The sequence below is a fragment of the Nyctereutes procyonoides genome, unplaced genomic scaffold (assembly GCF_905146905.1).
Source record: "Nyctereutes procyonoides isolate TBG_1078 unplaced genomic scaffold, NYPRO_anot_genome, whole genome shotgun sequence".
In the NCBI taxonomy this organism is placed as follows: domain Eukaryota; kingdom Metazoa; phylum Chordata; class Mammalia; order Carnivora; family Canidae; genus Nyctereutes; species Nyctereutes procyonoides.
This window is the reverse complement of record NW_026575020.1, coordinates 7,304,543-7,327,473: the sequence shown is the minus strand read 5'-3', so window position 1 is coordinate 7,327,473 and position 22,931 is coordinate 7,304,543.

Here is a 22,931-nt window from a genome sequence, read left to right as displayed (position 1 = left end):
GGCTGTGTTTAATTGCATTTGAAAGTTCATTATTTTAGAATCTCTTACACTCCTGGAAATATCCTTTCTGAGCTTGATTATCCAACTCATTAGGTTTTTCCAAAACAGAAAAAGAAAGAGACTGTGTGGCATGACTTTGGTGTTTACTTCTAAAGTTGTATCCCAAAGGATATATCTGCAGCCTCTGAAAAGCGGATGAATCCCTCTCAATCTTCCATTAGTTTCAATATGCCTCTTACTCTTTTCTTGTCAAGGGCTGTGTGATTCTCTTCCATCAGCAGTACTGGCTTTGTCCACAAGAGAGCAACAAAGTACTTTAGCTTCTCCATTCTCAAACTGAAAGATCCTGCTGTAAAGTTTCTCATAGACTATCCTCTCTTGGCTCAGTGCTTATTTATAGATCTTTGTTTTTAAGACATCTTCCTTTATTACTAAGTCCAGTAGTTGCTCAGCCTTCAGGATGCAAAGATTGATGAGCGGTCACAGGTCCTTGTGGGTTCCGCATCTTAATTATCCGCTTTAAACAATGATGCCCTGAGATGGAAAGCCCCACCCTTGGGGGCACAGAAGTGCAGAGCAGGAAGGCAGCCCTTCTTTCTTACACATCCCGCCAGCAGTGCAGGGGGATCACATCTCTGAGAGGGACAAGAGCAGCAGGGCTGACTGGAGGTTGAAGGAGGAAGTGTCTCTCACCTCTGCTCCAGGGGATGTCTGGTACACCAGGGAGCAAGTCCTGGGTTAGGACTTGTCCTGGGGCCCATGACCTTCATTGGTGCCCTTACTACGAGGTTTGTTCTCACGGCAACATCTTCCTCTCAAGGGGCTGGCTGGTCAGTAGTAACTGGGGGCAAACACCCGATAGAAACCGTTTACCCTGTAGAGGCAAGAGGCATCTGCACCTGGAATGGCCTTCTTACCGAATCTCTGCCTGGTTCCTTTTCCTGCCTGGCCAAGTCTGACCCACTCCCACACTCGACAGCAAAACTGAAGCTGTGATTGGTTTAGGTAACAGGTGGTCAGGTGTAACTTGTTGGTTTTTATTTTTGTTTTCCCCAACAGTACTGAAATCACTTGCACTTTTCCTCATTTCTTAAAGAAAAGAAAATCCAGTTTGCTTGCCAGGAATCGTTTAGCGTTAGGTTTACAAAGCTTGTTGTTGAATGTTGAACATTTGTCCAAAGGAGTTTGACAAAACAGAAGCTGCTTGGTCCCTGTTCCGCCTGCTAGGTCGCAAGGATTAAGACCATGCGGCTGGGGTACTCGTGTCAAGTCCAGAAGGGGGCAGTGTCCCTCTCCTACCTCTGCGAAGACGTAATTGAAGGTCAAGTTGGACTCGCGTAAGGGCAGGTACCTCTCTTGCTGCAAAAAAAGTTTAGAGGAGTCTTTCAGTTGGGGAGGTGACAGGTAGGTAAGATGGGATCTCTTCAGATGGGGAAGATACGGGGGAGAGGAGAGCTCTTGGCCCCAGGCAGCTGTGGTGAGGCAGAACCAAACTCCCCCTGAATCCCCAAGCTAGCCTAGCTTCCCTGAGTCATCTCTATTCCAGCATCCTGTCAGATCCCTCAACGTACTGATTTTCCCCTTGTGTTAACTATACCAATATTATTTTTTTAGCAATTGAAATGCACTTTTTTTATTTCAACTCAATCATGATTTTAAGTATAAAAAATTTATAGACTGTTAAAACTACTTTTTTTGTGTATTTTTAACCACTCGATGTAGCATTGTCTATTTTATTCTTGTGAGACTCTGGTACAAGGTGTGCCACTTCATGATATTTCCGACATGCTGGGCCTTTGGATGTGTACGGTAACAAACTTAATGCTAATGTTCAAAGTAAAAAAAAAAAAAAAAAAAACATATCTGTTTTGTGTCTTTCTTAACTTCCTTTCTTCCTCACCCTCTGTCAGTGACATTCTGAGGTCTCCTTGCTCAGCGAATTGTCCTTCCCCCTCCTCCCCCCTCCCCCCCCCCCCCCGCCCCCGTGAGTGAGACAAACAGTCCTGATCTGCTGTCATCCATGGCCTTTGGTCCAGCCCAGGTCACAAACCCAACAACCTCCGACTTCCGACCTCCATCTGAAGGACGACATGGTTCCAGGTCTGCAGGCCACAGTTAAAGTGACTGGTTCTCATCTGCCGGGGTTGCTTGCCTCAGTGCCTATTGGCTTCGGTAAACACTACCCTGTCCAGTTGAGTGAAAGTCTGAACATACCCTGGAAAACAGTATTTGAGGAGAAGATCATGTTGAGATTTAAAGCAGTCTGAAGAAAAGGAAGCCCAGATGGAAAGAGCTTATTACCAAAGTAACTTTGGTGAAAAGCAAGGATCAGAAATTACAGCACTTGGGCTGAGGTTCTTCTTCCTCCACCTACCCCCATTCATTCGTCCTCGAATGTTCATTGCGTGCCCAGTATAAGCTGGGCACTGATCTAGCCACTGGGAGTTCATGCGGTAAACAGGAGGGAGACCCTGTGCTCTTGGAGCTCATGTCCCCAGTGGAAGAAACTCAACAATAAACAAATAATGACCTAATACAGCGTCAGGTAGTGAGATGCTGGGTGAGGCTTCCCCTCAGAGCTATAACCTTGGCCAACTGGAAGATCAACTGTTTTGGGTCACAAGCCTTTCCCGCGGGGGATCCACCCTGTTTTGTTCCCGCAGGAGGATTCCAGGAGGGAGTAGAAGGATGTAGGAAAGAAATCTTACTGTTCAAGTTCCCTTTGTTTAAGGCCTCAGAGAATGGTACAAAACTGTCCTAAATCATAGAATTACCATTCTTGCTCTTTATCATCTCGAAACTCTGACTCATGAACTAAACACACTTTTTTTTGTAGATGTAGATACTCCCCCACCTCAACATATACTATATCAGTGGCTTTCAAACATTGACTGTGACCCATAGTAAAGAAATGTGTCTTCTCATTACTTAGCTAGTCAAATATACAGATCTATAAGTATATTTATTTAAGTGAATTAAAAATTCAAGATGAATCTCATTAAGTCCCACCTGCAATTTGAAGAATCCTGTTCTAGAGCAGTGTATAATGTGTATTATTTTATTCCAACAGCAGCCTGAATTCACTTTCATACAGAATTAGTTGTAACTGGAGTTTCCAACATCTTAAGCCTTCCATGTTTCTATCCTGACTAGATCCCAACTCTGAAGCTCCCTACACAGATTAGCCCACTGCTTACTCCAGCACCCTGCAGTGGAAATGGTTCAAAGTACAGGCACATTGCGGTCCTTTCTCCTGGGGCCTGCACCTCACTGCCAGTACGAGAGTAACTGGGACTACAGTTGACCCTTGAACAGCATGGGGGTTGTGGGTGCTGACCCCCCCCCCCCGTGCAATCACAAATCCATAAATAACTTCTGACTCCCGCACCCCAAACTTAACTATTAATAGCCTGTGGGTTGGAGGTCTTACGGATAACAGTCGATTCACATATATTTTATATATATACTGTATATACAGTTTTACTATATTCTTAAAGTAAGCTAGAGAAAAAACGTTATTAAGAAAATCATAAGATGGGATGCCTGGGTGGCTCAGCAGTTGAGCGTCTGCCTTTGGCTCAGGGCATGATCCTGGAGTTCTAGGATCGAGTCCCACATCGGGCTCCCTGCATGGAGCCTGCTTCTCCCTCTGCCTGTGTCTCTGCCTCTCTCTCTCTCTCTCTCTCTCTCCTCTCTCTGTCTCTCATGAATAAATAAATAAAATCTTTACAAAAAAAAAATCATAAGAGGGACTCCTGGGTGACTCAGCGGTTGGGCATCTGCCTTTGCCTCAGGGCATGATCCTGGTCAGGGACCAAGTCCTGCATCAGGCTCCCTGAAAAGAGCCTGCTTCTCCCTCTGCCTATGTCTCTGCCTCTCTCTCGGTCTTTTATGAATGAATAAATAAAATATTTTTTTAAAAAATCGTTAAGACAAAATACATTTGCAGTACTGTGCTGTTTCCCCAAAATCCACACCTATGCAATTCAAACCCATGTGGGTCAAGGGTCAACTGTACTTCATGACAATTCAAAGATAAACTCCCTTTCAAGATCTCCACTGTAAATAGGAATAATACCCTGGGGGATCCCTGGGGGGCGCAGCGGTTTGGCGCCTGTCTTTGGCCCGGGGCGCGATCCTGGAGACCCGGGATCGAATCCCACATCGGGCTCCCGGTGCATGGAGCCTGCTTCTCCCTCTGCCTGTGTCTCTGCCTCCCTCCCCCTCTCTCTCTCTCTCTCTCTCTCTCTCTCTCTCTCTCTCTCTCTATCATAAGTAAATAAAATTTAAAAAAAAAGGAATAATACCCTGGATGAGTCTCATACCCTTGTGTCCCCACTCTATTATCATGTGTCCCCAACCTTCCTCCCAGTAAGCTCCCAGTTAGTGGTGTAGTCATTCTCAACTCAAATCTGGATTTCTCTTGTGGCTCCTTTGACCAGTAGAATGGCAAAAATGTGGTGCAAGGTCTGGAGCCCATGCCTGAAGATAACATGTGGTTTCTGCCTTTATTTTCTTGGAATATGACTGCCCAGTGAGACCAGAAGCCCAGGCTAGACTACTGAATAATGCCTGTGTGGAGAGAGAGGTCCCAGCTGTCCCTGCTAGGCTCTACACATGTGGGTGAGGAAATCGCAGACCCTTCAGCTCAGCTGACCCTCCGATCGAATGTGTGCTTAGAAGCCCAAGTGGGGGTCGCTCAGTGGTTAAGTGTTTGCCTTTCAACTCTGGGTATGATCCTGGAGTCCCGGGATCGAGTCCCGCGTCAGGCTACATGCGTGGGGCCTGCTTCTCTCTCTGCCTTTCTCTCTCTGTCTCTAGTGGATAAATAAATAAAATCAACAACAACAACAAAAAGAAGCCCAAGTGAGACTAGCAGAATAACCACCCAGCCAATCCAAAGAATCACTAGCAGTAAATTATTGCAATAAGCCACTAAAATTTGGGGTGTTTTTTTTACACAGCAGTAGATAACTTAGAACAGCCCTCAGATTTAGGTCAAACTAGTTACTAAAAGCTTGTAAGTTTGCACAGTTCCTTATGCAAAAAGCTTAACCTTTCCTGGCCACACCTGAATACTGGTTATAGCTCATTTGTTTTTAGGCTCCTTCTCCCCCCATTTACAGTCCATACTTAGCATCTGCAAACTGAAAAGGAAGGAGGGTTTCCCCATGTCCACAGTTGATTTTCAGAGTTCCCTTCCAGCCAGTCCTCTGGCCTGTTCTTCTGTGTTCCCAGTCTGGTTCCTGAACCTCTTGCATTAGGGAACGCCAGGCTTCAGAGCCCTGATTGGCACCTCTCAGCCTCCATGCCGGCACTGAAAGCATAGTGACACCCTATTTAGCTCCAACTTTCTGCCACAACTTTGATCCTTCTGGAGATGTTACTGAGGGAGACCTTGTAGTAAAAGAGAAACGCAGGCTGTTCAAAGGCAAATCTGAGCTCCATCTTCTCTCTCCCACACAGTAGTCTGTGTGGTGGTGAGCAAGCTGTCTAACCATTCTGAGCCTGTTTCCACATCTGCTAAAAGAGGATATTAATAGCAGTTTCCTTAAGGTCATGGTGAGGGTTAAATAAAGCAATGCAGGTAAAATGCTGAGCTCAGTGTCTGGCAGGTCGTGTCTGTGACAGGCAGCTCCAAGATGGCCCCAGTGATCCCCGCCTCCTGGTATTCGTGCCCTTGTGCGGTCCTCTCCCCTTTTGTTGGGCTGGATTCAGTGACTTGCTTCTACAGAATAGAATATGACCAAAGTGAGAGATGTCACTTCCAAGATTAGTTACAAAAAGACTGGGCGTGGCCTCTCTTTCCAATCACCAGCTGCTCTGTCATGAAAATACAGGCCACCTATGGAGGATGTGGCCAGGAACAGAAGCTTGCTAGCAACCACGTGAGTGAGCTTGGAAGTGGGCTTGCCAGCCACAGCAGCCTTGAGCCAGCAGCTTGATGACCTAATGGGAGACCTGAGCCAGAGATGTTCATCTAAGCTGAGCTCAGATTCCTGGCCAGCAGGAACTGTGGAATGATGAACTGCTGTTCTTTGCTACTGAGTTTGGGAGTAACTTATTAAGCAGCAATAGACAATACAAAGTACAAATACCAGCTATTAGGAGATACAGACAATAATTATAGTGGATGCTGTGGGATACCACCCAGATTCTCCCCCTTTCAGAGTTGAGGCTCAAGAGTCTTTGTGCCAACAGAGCTCATCTGAGGCCCTCTCCAGATTCTGATCCTCAGCACTCAAGTCAGTTCCTAAGGAGCCTGATCTGATAGAGTTGGTGCCTGGATTGATTTGGGGAAGTAGAGTCCGAGATGGGACTTCGGACCCTCGCTGGGCAGCTGCTGCTGCTGACCCCATCACTAGTGGTAGGTGGAACTGACAGGCTTTTGTGAAGTGGTGCGATTGCTCAAACTTTCACTAGTGGGGAACTGGTAGAAGGGGATGCACTTGGTGTGGGGAGAAGGCAATATCACAGGTTTTTGAGAGGTCGAGGGGAGGACTAATTCTAAGGACAGCAGAATCTGAAGGCTATTGGTGAGTGCCACTGACACAGCAGGGAAAGATGATGAGTGGCTGACATTTAATTACCAATGGAAGGCAAATGTGAAAGTCATGGGACCTCGGGTTGTTTAAATCCACTGTATTGTGATATTTGCTACACAGCAAATAAAAACAGATGTGTGTACCTAGAAGCAGAGTGCCATGACAAATACCTAAAAATATGGGAATGGCTTTGGAATCGGGCAGTGGGTGGAGGCTGCAGGAATTATGAGGAGCATTCTGGGCTTCTAGAAAAAGCCTAGATTGCTCTGAACAGACCATTAGTAGAAATATGTATGTTAAAGACACTGCTGGTCAGAAGAACATGAGGAAAAGTTCGACCCTGAACTGCCTTAGAGACAGGCTCATTCTCCATGAGCAGACTGTTAGCGGAAACCTGGACTTTTAAAAAAAATCTTTGATAAAAAATTGTAACAAAAAATTTCATGGCAAATGCTATTACGAGATATATATTTGTAAAGTGAAAAACAAAGATTTCTCATTTTGTCCAAACAATAGCAGATCGGTTCGGGTGCTCCACTGTCCTTGCAATGACTTTTGTGATGACAAGGAATGAACTTGCCTCTTCCATCCCATATGCTTTAGGATAATTTCACATCCCGTGCCAGGCAGCTGCTTCTGCCGTAGCTGGTGTTTTGTTGTGTCTTGTTTTTAACTGAATGAGGTTTGACACACAGTTTACATTAGTTTCAGGTGTGCAACCTAGTGATTCCACAAGTCTACGCACTATGCTGCGCTCACCAACAAGTGCACCTGTCACCACATAGCACGACTGCAATACCACTGACTGTGCTCCCTGTGCTGTACCCTGAAGCCCGCATGTGAAGACACTGATGGTCAGGACTCAAAAGGAGGTGAGGAGTACATTATTGGAACTGGAGGAAGGGCAATTCTTGTTACGTAGTGGCAGAAGGCTTAGCAGGATTGTGTCTGGCGGTTACGTACAAAACAGAACTTAGAAGCAATAAACCTGGATGTTTTCAATGAGATTTCCTAGACCAAGTCTGATTTCTTTTTGCTGCTTACATTAAAATGCAAGAAGAGGGAAAAAAATTAAGAGAGTAAACTTAAAAAAGGAACCAGGACGTGATGATTTGGGAAATTCTCAGCCTATCCAGACTGCAAAAGATACTAAAGTTCAAAAATGTCCACCGAACACTGGTGTAGAGATAAGTTCAGGTATGTGCCTCTATGACCTTTTGCTGAAACTTGAGAAATATACAAAGGCCAGTCACAGGAGGTCAAGGGTTGTACTGATTTGCTAGGGCTGCCACGATGAAATACTACCAATTGGGTGGCTTTTTTCATAAACATGTATTGTCTCATCTACAAAACCAAGAGTGGGGATCCAGGTTTAGCGCCTGCCTTTGGCCCAGGGCGCGATCCTGGAGACCCGGGATCAAATCCCACGTCGGGCTCCCAGTGCATGGAGCCTGCTTCTCCCTCTGCCTGTGTCTCTGCCTCTCTGTGTGTGTGTGTGTGACTGTCATAAATAAATAAAAAATTAAAAAAAAAAAAAACAAAACCAAGAGCTAAGTGTCAGCGGAGTTGGTTGCTTCCAAAGCTAAGCATCTGTCCCATGCCTCTCTTCTTCTTCTTTTTTTTTTTTTAAGATTTATTTATGATAGACACAGATAGAGAGAGAGAGAGAGGCAGAGACACAGGCAGAGGGAGAAGCAGGCTCCATGCCGTGAGCCAGATGCGGGACTCGATCCCGGGACTCCAGGATCGCGCCCTGGGCCAAAGGCAGGCGCCGAACCGCTGAGCCACCCAGGGATCCCCGCATGCCTCTCTTCTAGCCTCTGGTGGACCGCTGGCAATCTTTGGATTCCTTGACTTGTTGGAGTGTCATCCCTGTTTGCGTCCATCTGTACATGGCGCTCCCCTGTGTGTGTCCAACTTTCCCATTTTTATAAGGACACCAGGCATATTGGATTAAGAGTCTACTCTACTCCAGGTTGACCTTATCTTAGCTAATCACCTCTGCAGCAGCCCTCTTTCACATAAAGTCATCATCTGAAGTTCTGAGGGTTAAGATTTTAACATATGAATTTTGGAGGGGGACACAATTCAATTTATATCAAGGGTATTCTTCATCATCTCAATCAAACCAGGGCGGGGGGGGGGCTCAAGGAAGTTTAGGGGGTGTTGCCTCTTAGCCTTCTCAGCAGAAGTCAAATAGAGAGAAGAGATCATCCCAGAAAGGTCTGTGGGAGAGCCTTTTGTCTAATGAACGGATACCCATACATTCCATGCAAAGCCCATGGGTTCTTGAAAACTTTATACCTGGAGAAAGTTTGTGCAGATGAATTGAAAAATGACTGTAGAAATTGAAAGAAGCTTTTGGATTCCCCAAATTTTACTAACAGAAAGCAAGTTGACCAAACATGCAGTAAACATGTGCTATCTTTCACGAGAAAGGAAGAGTGACTCCGAGGGTGGATACAAGAGCCCAGAGAGCAGAGTCTTGAGCCATGAAGGGTCATTCCCAAGCCCTACAAGCTAATAGAGTTTCCTCAACTTGATTTTCAAAGTTCTTCAGAGTGGTGACATTTCCCCTTTTTGAACCAGAATATGACTTGTTTTTATGCCTCCCTCACCCCATATACTGGGAGTGTTGGAGGCATGTAACTAACTAATTCTTTAGTTTCATGAGTCCCTAGGTGGAGAGGAACTGTGTCCAGGAGCTGCACTGAAGAAGCTATACTCAGGGGGACTCATCTATATCTGATTTAGATGATGCAAGTTTGGACTTTTGAGCTGAGGATACTTAGATGAGATTTTGGATTCTGAATTGATGCTATAACAGGATGAGATTCTTGGAAACCTGGAGAGGGAGGTGAATGTATTTTGCATTTGGGAGGGATGTGAATCTGCAGGCCTGTAGTAGGCAGAAGTCTACAAGTGGCCCCCCAAGATTCCACACTGTAATCCCTGAAACCTGTTACTAGGATGAAATTCTACTTCCATGATAATGCTGTGTTTCATGGTACAGCTGACCTGATATCCCAAGCAGTACCCAGTCCGGCCTGCCCAGATTCCTAACCCACAGAATTGCATGATAATCAATGGAGGGTGTTTAAACAGCTGCTTATGGTCATTTTTTTTAAAAAAAAAGATATTATTGGGCAGCCCCGGTGGCACAGCGGTTTGGCACCGCGTGCAGCCTGGGGTATGATCCTGGAGACTGGGGATCAAGTCCCACGTCGGGCTTCCTGTAGGGAGCCTGCTTCTCCCTCTACCTGTGTCTCTACCTCTCTCTCTGTGTGTGTCTTTATGAATAAATAAACAAAATCTTTTAAAAAAAGATATTATTTTTTTATTTTAGAGAGAGAGAACACATATGAGCAAGCGAAGGAGCAGAGGGATAAGGAGAGAATCTCCAGCAGACTCTGCACTGAGCACAGAGCCCAATGCAGGGCTCAATCCCACGATCCTGAGATCATGAGCTGGGAGCCAAAACCAAGAGTCAGATGGTTAACTGACTGAGCCACCCAGGTTCCCCTGCTTGTGGTCATTTTTATGCAGCAACAGAAAACTAACTGCCTTGGCAAAATAAGGAGCAGCTCTCATCTTTTGCAGCCAGCAAGCAGAAAAGCTGAATATCAAGCCCAAAACCTGATTATAAAAGTAGCAGAGCTCCAGATAAGGTTGAATTTTTATCCACGGAGAACCTACTATGGCAAGGTCAGGGGTCTGGTTGGGCAAGGGTGGGACTCTGACATTTGTAACGGGGACATCTGGGTCCAGTGAGTTCCAGATCGCCTATAACCTTCAGGGAAGCCAGAAGTGGTTCACCCCTCCTGGCCAAAGGATAATGTTCCCCTCTTGCTGAAAGCAGTTGCCGGTCCACCTCTCTGTATATCTACCCCACCTCTTCTCCTGGCCACCAGACCAGTAACTAGGGTCAAGTCACAACCTAGCTAGGGAAATGTTGGCCTTTCTAAAGGAAGAAAAGGACTGGGCCAGTTGTCAATTTTTGTTTCATTGCAGGAGAAAGGGGCTCCCTTCCTCATTTTACAGTGAAACTCTTGGCAAGCTCCTGAAGCTTCTTCCAGCATCTGACTTCCACAGCCTGGGCAGCTTATCCACTGTCTGGTTCTAAGACCTGGCAGTCAGCAGCACCCAGAGGCCAACAGCCTCCCCAGCACTCCCCTCAGGCACTTCAGTGTGTACTCCCTCCAGTGATCTATCTCCTCATGCAGAGATTTCCAGGCACCCTAGAGGGAAGTTTTGGGGAGTTCTGCAGGGCAAATTTCCTGCAAGACCCATCTGCTCAGCGTGACGACTTTCCTGCCATCATCTGATGAGCCATGACTGTGTCTTCTTAATGAGATCTAGGTCTCAGTCCTGGGGAGGCCACTTAAGGGCTCTATCTCAGCATTAGGGCCAATGGCTGGTCATTTTATCTGCTGTTCTTATATACTTCTGAGTTCTCTTTGTTTTTTACTAGCCAGTGCTCCATTACTCCAGTTCCGTTAGACTTCATTATTTACATATTAAACTCTCCCCTTCCGAGGACTGCGTGGTTTCTGTCTCTTCACTGGACTCTGACACAAGACTCTGTATCCTGAAGTTGCAGGACCCTGCCACTCTGGACCCATAGGAGCGAGGACAGGGGTACGGGCTTGGATCAAGGGGTGTGGGTGTAAAGTGGCATAAGGTTGGATTAGACTCCCCAACGGCAATGGGGATCATAGGATCCTTACATAATAGAGGCCAGATGGCAGCCAGCATCAGAAGCAGGTGAGTTCAATTCTCATGAGTGGCCATGTCAGATGTGGGGCAGGGCGGAAGGGTGCTGATCTGCAGAGAGCTGCGGAGCTGATGAACAGAATGCGTCAGAAAAAAAAAAAAAAAAGAACAAGACAGGAGTGGTAATCTCCATTACTGCCCCGTTAAGTTCACCAGTCTGGCCCCTTCAAAAACCAGACAGAGCCGAGGAGCCTCAAATGGGCCACTGCAAACTTAACAGGTAGTAGGCCTGCTGAAACTGCCGTGCCAGATGGGCTATCTTAGCTAGAGCTGATTGTCGTGGCCTTGGGTACCTGGTTTGTGGTCACTGTTCTGGGGAATGCTTTCTTCTCCATCCCTGCCAAGGAGAGGCAGGAAAAATTTACATTTAGACAGATAAAAGTATACATAATGGTCTAATCCCCCCTACCCTCTACCTGTGTTACCTCTCTCCCACACTCTGATATAATATGGTCCCAAGGGACCTACCTGACATCCTAAAGGGCATCACAGTGATCCACTGCATTGGTGACATTATGTTAATCAGACTGGATGGGCTAGAAGTGGGAAGTATTTTGAGGCTTTGCTAAGACACTTGTACTCTAGAGGGTGGAAAGTAAGCCTTAAGATTTAAGGCCTGTAGGGATCCCTGGGTGGCGCAGCGGTTTGGCGCCTGCCTTTGGCCCAGGGCGTGATCCTGGAGACCCGGGATCGAATCCCACGTCGGGCTCCCGGTGCATGGAGCCTGCTTCTCCCTCTGCCTGTGTCTCTGCCTCTCTCTCTCTCTGTGACTATCATAAATAAATAAAAATTAAAAAAATAATAATAATAATAAAAAAAAAGATGTAAGGCCTGTGGTGCCAGTGAAATGTTTACAAGTCCAGGGACTCAGGGGATCTAAAATAAAGGACACATTACTTCATCCTGCATTTCCCCCTGAAAGAAAGAAGTGCAATGTCCGGTAGGCCTTTCTGGATCCTGGAGGCATCTTTGCACACTTGAGTAATCCTGCTTCAACTTGTATAGCTGATGGCACAGAGGGATGCCAACTTTGAGTGAGGTCCAGAATGGGAAAGGTCCTTCAGCAGGTCCGGACCATGGTGTAAGCAGGCCTACCACTTGCCAGGGAAGGGCCACACAGCTGTAACATCAGAGGCATCGATGAAGAAATTATGTGGAGATTATGGCAAGCCCCATTAGAATTATGTAGACACGGGCCCATGCCATCTGCAGAAGATCACTGGAAACCTTTTGCAAAATAGCTGCTGGAATGCTGCTGGATCCTGATAGAAACAGAACACCTGACCAGAGCCATCAGTATTCGTGCAGCCAGAACTTTCCCTCACGAACTCAATTCAGTCAGACCCACCAATTCATAAAGTTACATGGGTCTAGCAGCACTCGGAGATGCAAAGAATATATTCCAGGAGTGAACTTGGGCAAAAACAGAGGACACAAGTAAGACGTGTGAGTCTGCTACATAACCATGTGGCCCCCCACCCATGCGATCCTCCACTATGACACTGGTACCTCTCTTTAGCTTACACATGTGATGGCTACTCGGGAGCAGGAGTGGAGGTGGAGGGTCCTTTACAATCATCTGAAAGTAGAGGGTAAAAACACAGAGCTTGGTTCATAGATGGGTTGGCTTCCTGGATGTAAGCTGGGAATAGATGTTGCCTACACTACTGTCCTACTCTGGGTGATCCTGAAAAACAGCAGTGAGGGGAACCTCCCAGTGGGTAGAGCTTTGGCAGTACACCTGGACACTCACTAAGTGTGGAAAGAAAAATAGCCCCAGGTAAGAATATACTAGAGACATGGATAGCAGCAAATGGCTTGAGTAGTTGGCCAGAGGCTTGAGAAACAAAATTTAGAAGATCAGGAGCAAAGAGGCATGGTAAAGAGACATGAGGATGGGCCTGTGGGAATGGGCGTGAGATGTGAAGATCTTATTACACATTCATACCCATCAGAGGGCATCTACCATGAGGATGCACTTACACAACTAAGTAGACTAACTGGCCAACTGACATTAACCAGCCCCTGTCACCAGTCAGCCCAGTGCTCACTCAACAAGTGCATGAATGGAGATCTGTGGGAGTAACTAATGAAAGCTATAACTGGGCCAACTAGCATGAGCTCCCACTCACCACAATTCATCTAGAGTACTACTATCAACCAATCTCTCAAGAAGAAACCAATGCTATGCCCCTAATATGGCATCACCATCCCTCAAAAAGATCAACTAGCCACTTGATGACAACTGATTGGATTGGATACCTTCCAATTGATGAGGCAACAATTAACCATGACTGTAATCAACATGTGTTCCAAGAATGGGTTTGCCTTTCCTGCCACAGGGCCTGTGATGGTTAGTTCCATGTACCAACTTGGCTAGGCTAAAGCACCCTTATTCAGCCAAATGTGAATCTAGATGCTGCTGTGATGCTATTTAACATCTATAGTCAAAAAAAAAAAAAAAAAAAAAAGGCAAAACAACAACAACAAAAAAACATCTATAGTCAGTTAACTTTAAGTAAAAGAGAACATCCTTGATAATTTGGTGGGCCCCATCCTATCAGTTGAAAGGCCTTATGATCAACACTGAAGTTTTCCTAAAGAACAAATTCCATGTTCCCTCCTGCCTTAGAGTTCGGTTTGCAGGCCTGCCTGCTGAATTTTGGGTTTGTCTGGCTGGTCCCCAAAACTGTGCAAGCCGGTTCGTTGCAGCTAATCTCCAGAGAGATAGATGATACAGATTGATATGAAGATAAAAATACAGCTAGAGAGAGAGATACCTCCTCCTGGTCTGTTTCTTTGGTAGAGCCCTGAGTGATACAGGGCCTGTGCCAGCATCACTATCTGAGGACTTATTTAAAAAACTAAAAAAAAAAAAAAAAAAAAAAAAAAAAAAAAAAAGTAGTAGTGGAGTGAGCAGTAAGCCTCCTATTCCCAAATCACATTTCCAGGGAACCCAGCTTAAGGCCACAGCTAATTTGTCCCAACAACCCGTAGTGTGGTATCCATTAATATGCACCTGATGTAAAAGATAAGACCAGGCAAGAAAACCATGCAGGACCACAACCCTGCAGATTAGGATTCTGTGCTGCTGGCTAATGCGCAGTGTTAATAACCACAAATGGTAGGTAAGTCACATTTGGTTTTGTTGTCAGTGGATGACAGGAATGGTACCCACAGAGTGTGGCCAATCTGAGTGGGTGGGCACAGATCAAGCCAAAGAAGACTTTTGCTGGGAAGTACCCCCGACACACACCTCCTTGGGTAAATGGACAGGCATTGATGTTTGGGGTAGGGGGACAGGGGCCTGCCACAAGATGAATGCAGAAGCACAGCCCCCAGCAGTCCCTCATGTGTGAAGTGACCGCCTCAAGGGCGTCAGAAGCAGAGGAATGATAGATTGACCAGTCAGAGTAATGAGGGATGCTCCCCCGGAGTCGGCAATATTGAACTGAAAAATGAGAACAGTGGGTATTCCGTGTGTGGAAATTACTTTTCTTGCTCTCTAGTTGTGACTTTGTGAAAATCCGTTTAGGAAGGCTCTGAGCTGTTCTGACTGGTGCACTGATTTCACAGCTGGGTCTTTGCTAGGTCTCCTGCAGGGCCCAGGTGAGAGGACATTCATTGCTGGAGACCAGAACGGTGGTGGATTAAAATCCATCGAACTCATTGGGAAAATGCTAGCCTGATGCAGGCCTAGAGCCACAGAACTTTTAAAGAACAGGAATGTAGGCCGGCTGAGGTGAATAACAGGGTAGCAAATAAGATCCCAGACAATCTTAGACCACAGAATAATGCTCGCCCTGGAAAGCTACAAAATTAGAACTTCAAACATGAGCTAGTTACAAATTAAGACTCTTTTATTTACCTTCCTCGTCGTGGTTGGGGGGCGGGGGGGAGGCATTTTTCTGCACAGATCCCTACCACAAGGAGAATTAGTGGAATTATGTATTTGGGGATGATGTGACATGTTTGGGTTGGGTCTATTAGAACTCACACCCACCGTCTTGAGTGAAAGAACAGTGCCCTTTTCAAGGGTTTTGGGTTTTTCCACTTCTTTATGATCCAAGCTTTTAGACCCCGGAGACACGTCGTCAGAGAGAGAGCTGGGGACTTCAGCTCAAGACACCAACGATGAAGAATCTCAAATCTCCCCCGAAGTGGGGGACCCACTCTGGTGAATCCCAAGAGCCACCTCGCAAATTGAACCACGATTTGTGGGAATGACAAGAGATCAGGCTCCATCAAGACCACATGACCAGCAACAGGCAGATCTGTCTCCAGCCCTTCTGCTTCCCCGGCTTCCCTCGGGCCACCCCACCACCACGTCCTACAGCCCCTCTGCCTGTCCCTGAGACCACCCTCCCAATGCTCCCTCTGCACACACTCACTGAGGTCTGGGCCCTGAGCACATGCTTCTCCGTCTCCACCCTCACCACGTTCCTTCACCCTGGTGTTCTAGACTGATGTGCAATACAGTCACCAGGGCACACTGTTTTCCACACAGCAGGGGAATAAATCAGGCAGTGAGCCACAGGTTCAAGAGTCAGAACTCTGTAGGGACACCCAGTCGGTTGAGCGTCTGCCTTCGGCTCAGGTCATGATCCCAGAGTCCTGGGATCTTGGCTCTCATGTTATAGGTAAGGAAACTGAGTCCTGGAGCAAAGTGGCCACTAAGCCACACTGCAAGTTCATGGCCTTGCTGCGGCTATGCCCATCAGTAAGTCAGTTCCAGGATCTCCCTGAAGCACTCCTTGCTCATCCCTTTGCTTGCATATTTCTCTTATTTCCAACCTTTTTTTAATTTAAAATTGATTAACATATAGTGTATTATTAGTTTCAGAGGTAGAGTTTAGTGATTTATCAGTTGCATATAACACCCAATGCTCATATTCTAGTCTTTTAAAATAATGTAAAAATTCAGGCCACCTGGCTGGCTCAGTAATTGAGCATCTATCTGCCTTTGGCTCAGGTTGTGATCCTGGGGTCCTGGGATCCAGTCCCACCTCAGGCTCCCCGCAGGGAGCCTGCTTCTCCCTCTGTCTATGTCTCTGCCTCTCTGTGTCTCTCATGAATAAATAAATAAATCTTTAACAGAAATAAAATAAAACAATGTAAAAATTCTAATTCATTCATATTTTAAAGGAGAGGAAGCAATATAGAGATTGATCCAAAAAACCAATAGGTTCCAACTTAATTTTTTTGGATATTCATTCTATAATTGCATGTTTAACCCAGAAAGTTGCCATTCTGAGTTGGGTTTGTCTTGTACTAAGATATTTTCCTCCTCTGAGTACCCCATGCCAGATGGCAGGGACCAGGAAGTCTGGGAAACAATTTCTCCACTAGTGGAAAAGCCACACACAGACAACCAATAATCCACTGTTCAGATTCACCAGGCTATACTTCTGGTGCCTGCAAGCAGAGAAAGAAATGGAATCTACCTTTCCTCTCCATATCCAGGAAAAACAGAACCAGACCCTGGGTTCCCTCCAGGCTATGCCAAGATTTTGAAAGATTCAAATCTTCACTGCTGCCTGGCATGGCCTGTCTGTCTGAGAGACTGTCCTCCTCTGTTGTCCAGGCTGGTCTGGTCTGGCTGATGGATGCGGGGTCAAGGCTGAACATCATCATGGCCTTTTCCAGACTACTGCATGGGTGCTCCTCTTCAGGCAGCTGGGAATTCAGGTCTTCAGATTTCCTAGCGAGTCATCTCAAGGTGATAGAAATAGTGACCAAGTGTAGAAAGAGCACCAGCCAGCCCAGGAAACAAACAGGGTTGTTGTCCTCACTCAGCCTCTATCCCAACGTACCTTTTTGGGCCAACCATTTATCCTTCAAATCCAGCTCAGCTATCACCTCCTCTGTGTATTGAATTCTTCCCCAAGCACAGCTGGTCCCTCCTTGGTCCCTCCCACACTCTGCACATGACTGTCACATTTCTCACATTGTTTATAACTAGTGTCTGACTTATTTGTCTCCTACTCCCACTGTGAGCCTAAGTGAAGAGAACAGTCTTCAGCAGTAGCACATGGCAGGTACTCAATATACAAATTAATAATTACGGAATCACTTCAAAATGAGAAGGTCAGTGGGGGCACCTGGGTGGCTCAGTTGGTTAAGCGTCTGCCTTCAGCTCAGGTTATCATCCCAGGTCCAGGGATCAAGCCCCACACGGGGCTCCCACCCAGCGGGGAGTCGGCTTCTTCCTCTGCCTCCCCACTCGCCGCTTGTGTGTGTGCTCTCTCTCTTTCTCTCCCTCTCTCTCTCTCCCTCTCTCAAATAATTAAATAAAATCTCAAAAAGAGAGTCAAGATGCATGATTGTGAACGTGGCTTCCCTATTTAAAAGTCTGTGGTGACCCCAGGCTCACTTCAAGAATTGGGCCCTAATAGCTGAGAGGCAGAGAGAGGCGAAAGACAGGATTCCTACACCCTCAAGCAGATCTCTGAGACACAGAATTATATATATTCATTATACACATAGGTATGACATGGATGGGGTGGGGAGGTTAGATGGGCCTCTCTTCCTTCTGTGAGTGTGGACCAGTCACTCGAACGTATTTTAAGATCAGTCATCATGCTGTGAGATGAGATGCTGTTAGAGAAACAGGGAGTGGGGATGGAGGCAGAGGATATCTTAGAGGGGTTGAATGATTTGCTCAACCACACACATGTTGAGGGAGATCTAGATTTTGAGCTGGGATTCTCAGTTCCCTCTCTGCGTTACTCTGACCAAGAAAGTCTTGACCAAGCTAAGTTGTGTAACCTACCACTATGGGGCAGCTGGCCGTTTCCTCACTGAACTGTCCAGGGGCAGGGCAGATCTAGGATCTAGGAGGAGCTACTTTTGATGTGGGACTTTTAAGCAGAGGGTCATCCTTGGCGCGGTTTGAGATTGTGCCAAGTATGTTTGGACGATAGCTAAATTAGCCCTCCAGAAAGACTGGGAACTATGGGACGTCTAAATATAATCAGGGGACAGTGTGAGATCTGCCTTGGGTAAAATGCAAGAACCCTAACTAGAGGCATGAGACAGTAGAAGAGTCTAGTCCGTCTCCTATCCCCACTTTCCCAGCCCCTGCCAGCTTCTAAAGGGAGAGAAAAAAACACAGGCAGCATGGGTCAAATCAGGTAGCTGGGCATTATCTGCCCCTTCCAGGTACCAGGCAAGGAAATGCCATCATGGGTGGGGAGGAGGGTCTCAGGCTGCCAGCCTGCAACAGGCTTGCAGGTGATCTCTGGAGCCAGTGGGTGAGCACTCAGAACTTTCCTGCCTGTGCAGACGGCTTTTATTAGAAACCTTCCATTTTTTTTCCTGGCATTTCACTAATTTAGCCAAACCACTCTTGGCAAAAAGTCTGGCTGTCCTTAGCGCAAGGGTGGATTTGATTTAATTTGAAGCTGGGTGCCGGGTGTGGGAGAAAGGGCCCTAGGCGGGGCGACAAAGGTGTGGGCCAGGCGCTGGCTCACTCACAGCGGGGACCTTGAACGAGGCAGGGTCCCTCTGTGGGCCGGCGTGCACCCTCCCCCTCCGCCCCGGGGTGTCGTCCCGCGGTCCCAGACAAGCTCTCCAGCGGCCGGGCAGCGGAGGGAGGCCCCCACCCCCTACCCCACCCCCCACCCCCCACCGCGGGGACAGCTCCCGCGCCGGGACGTGGCGCCCGCAGAGGCGTGCCCGGGGCCGGGGGAGTGGGGGAGGCGCTGCCCGCCGGACGCCGGGTCCCCCACCGCCGCCCGGCCAGTCCTTCCCGGACGTGACCTGCCCCGGGCTCCGGGCCGCACGCCAGGCAGCGGGGAACGCCCGGCGGGGAGCCGGATCCGAGCGCGGGGAGGAGCGGCCGCGGGCGGGGGCGGGGCGGGGGGGGGTGTCCGTGCGACACGCGCCTTGCTCCCCCCCCCCCGCCCGTCCGAGGGACGCTGATTGCTTCCCTCCCAGACTGGCCGGCTCGCGCCGCTTCCAGACGCCTCTTTGGGACGGCCCCGGGGGAGCGGGGAGGAGCCGGCCTCGGCGCTCCTCTCCTTTGATCCTCTTGGGCCACCCCGGCCCAGCGGCGGTGCGGCACCGACCGTGACCCCATTTTGGAGGTGGCAAAACTGAGGGGAGACGGGACGTGGCCAGAAACGCAGGACGAGAACTTAACCGAACCGAACAGAACTACCAGACGGGAGAGAAGGCCTAACCCTCACCGTCACCTCCCCCAGGGTGAGGCTCTGGGCTCAGAAGCGGCCGGCCCAGCGCCCTCCTCCTCTGCCTGCACCCTCTGGTGGGGAAACGGCAGGGTTCAAGGGTCTCCACGCCTGAGGAGGGAGGACCCAGGCCCCGGACCGGACCGTGTTCTGGGCTCCTCGCCTTCCTCCTGTAGCATGACGCCACCCTCCGCCTCCTACCTGTCCGGGGCTCCACCACTCCCTGCTTCCCTCCCTGAGAACCAGTGCTCCCATGTTCTCATTAATAAATGCGATTAAAGGCCACATGAGTGTTCTAACTTGTGAAATATGCCTGGATACTTTCTCGGCAGGCGAGGGCCGGCCGTAAGGAGTTAAACGTTCTTCCTTTTTTCTGTATCATACTTAGACTTGCCTGCCCAGCACCCATGCACACGGGAGTACACAGTAAAAGGTCACTAAATAAGCATAAAGGTACGCCTTTGCCTGTCCCTCTCTCCTAACAAATTCCTCATAATGCCCAAAGCAACAAGAGTAAATAAGTGTGGGGGGGGGGGGACGCCTGGGTGGCTCAGTGGGTTAAGCATCGGCCTTCTGTTCAGGTCATGATCCCAGGGTCTTGGGATGGAGCCCCATGTCAGGCTCCTTGCTCAGTGGGGAGTCTGATTCTCCCTCTCCTTCTGCTGCTCCCCCTGCTTATATTCTCTCTCTCTCTCTCTCTCTCTGATTGATTTAAGTAAAATCTTAGAGAGAAAAAATAAGCGAGTTTATCAACACTTTCCAACTGTCTCCACATCACCTTGTGTGATATAAGGAGTGGTGGCCACCTCCCCAGGCTGATGGGGCTGTAGAAATATTCCAGTTCAGAAGCTGGTTTGAACTGGATCTCTGCCCCTCCTTTACCTCTTCCAACCACCACATCGCCTCTTTGAACCCCTGGATTCTCAGGTGTTCCCTGGCATGTGGCTAAATCAGAAACAACAGCTCCCCTTTTACAGATGACAGAACCAGAGAAGTGAAGTGACTTAGCCAAGAGTACACATTCGAGATGGTACCATTCCCTCATTTCTGGATGAAGGTGATAAGGCCTGTCTGGCAGGGTGACAGGAAGCCCAGCTGGAATGGAAAAGGCTGCATGTAAGCTGCATGTAAGCTGTCAGCTGCTGGGTGGCAGGTGCCATGGCTGCAGCAGCACCATGAGGCCTGGAAAGGCCGCGGGGAGCCTTCTCAGGCACGTGCATGGGGCACGGGGCGCAAGACACACAGGACCAACAAGATGTGGGCTGTGCTTTGGAGGAAATGACACTGGAGGTGGGCACCCGCTCAGCACACAGGGTAGCACAACCCCTCAAGGCAGTTTCTATAAAGCCTACAGCCCAACTCCAGTGGGAGGCAGCAACTCCCCTCCTGGTGTCCTGGCCTATTTGTTGGTTTGTTTTGTTGCTTTAACACCTCAACCATCACTGGCAGCTCGCTCAAGGGAAACATGCATAGCTCAGAACTCACCAGCCCTCTCGCCCATCTTTTGCTACACCTGAAGGAGACGCTGGTTGGGTGAGCTGGTTGGGTGACTCCCCCGGCGCGTTCTCTCAAGATCGCTGGGTCACCCTGTCCTCCCAAAGGCCTCAGGAACTAGTTGCTGGCTTTCCCTCTGGTTCCGCTTCAATCTGCAGTGGGAATAAAGGAGGGTTATATTTGGGGTGTTGGGTGGTTGTTTTTCACCTTGTGCTTGAATAATGCTTTAAGCACTTTAAATGTATTTTTCTAATAAACTACCATTGATTTATACATGTATGCGGTTCAACAACACACGCATGTGGCACAAAATTCACAGGGGACAAGAGAGAAGATGGTGGGGGTAAGTCTTCCTGCCTCCCCCACCTTCAAGCCTTCCAAACCGCCCCTCCTCCCCCAGAGGTAACTGCCCTTACTAGGGCCTTACATATCCTTCTAGAAATCATGCTTTTTTAGGAATTTCTGTAAAAGCCATGTTTGGCAAGACATGGCGTACGGATTACCTGAGTCAGAATCATCAGAGTATCTGCTCCCAGGTCACAAACATTGAAATCAGAAAATACTGTTCTGAGGAAACGAGTCAGCTACCATCCTGTGCTTGGAGAAATATTTCTATATGTTCCTCCTATTTCTAGATGAGGAGGCTGAGGCCAGACCTGGTCAAATAATGTCAGCTCTAGAGCCAGGGGTTTTTATCACTTTCAGCTACGTGGATGTTTTGCAGAATCTGTGTGCGTGAGTGTGTGTGTGTGTGTTGTGTGTGTCCTTAGAAGGAAATCCTCTTCTAAAATGAAACCATCCAGGGAAACACACATGCAAAAGAAATAAAAACAGAGTTCCTTCCCCTGTTGGAGTGAGAGTGGGGCAGAGGGAACTCACGGAGCCTCTCCTGCCTTACAGCTGCCCCTGTGGTACACCCTGGGAACCCCGGGGTTGAAAGACAACAGTCCCATCTTGCAGGGCATCCTAGAAGTGACAGGAACTTGGTATGCAGATGGTCAAATCCATCCAAGGAGGGAGAAGGGAATCAGCAAAGCCAGCACAGCTTTTAGCACAGGTGTGAGCCCCCCAATACCTACCCCCCGAACCCACTCCTCCTTCCTCCAGCCCCCCTCATGTCCCTCAAGCCCACAGGAGTGCTGCTAGACATAGAAGCTGCCTGGAGCCCCTGTGTCCCCAAGAAGAGAGCTGGCCTGCTTTGAGCATCCACATCCTAATCAATTCAGGCATATTTATGGAGACCTCTGTGCTGCCCAGTGCAATAAACTCCACACAGTTTAAAACTCTGTCCCGCTTGCCTGTGCTCTAGTGTAGCCAGAGAGAGAAGACATAGAGGTGGTAAGGATATTAGGCAGGTGTGTGCTAGGGGAGAGTAGAGGCAGGTGGGCAGGCAGGTAGATCATCCTTGAATGCTTGGATGGGGGAGGTGGGAAGGGGGGGCAGGGGGACTGGGGTGGCGGGGAGGGGAGAGGCAGAAAGAAGGCAGGAGCTGGGCAGAAACTCAGGAAACACTGCCTTCCAGGGGAAGCTCAGCCACTCTCCCTGGAGATGGGAGATGAGGTCAGAGTCGAAGAAACAGCATATCAAGACTTGAACCCTTAGCCCACCTTAATTAAACTAACTAGCTTGAGAGACTTGAGATAGAATTTAGGAAAATCGGGATGCCTAGGTGGCTCAACAGTTGGGTGTCTGCCTTTGGCTCAGTGTGTGATCCTGGGATCCTAGATCAGGATCCCGTCTCAAGTCTGGCTCCCTGCAGGGTGCCTCCTTCTCCCTCTGCCTGCGTCTCTGCCTCTCTCTGTGTGTCTCTCATGAATAAATAAATAAATCTTTTTAAAAAAAAGTATTTAGGCAAATCTTCACAGCATTGAACTTCCATCGTTCAAACCTGCTTCTCCCTAGACAATACCTCTATCCTTCCAGCACCTCC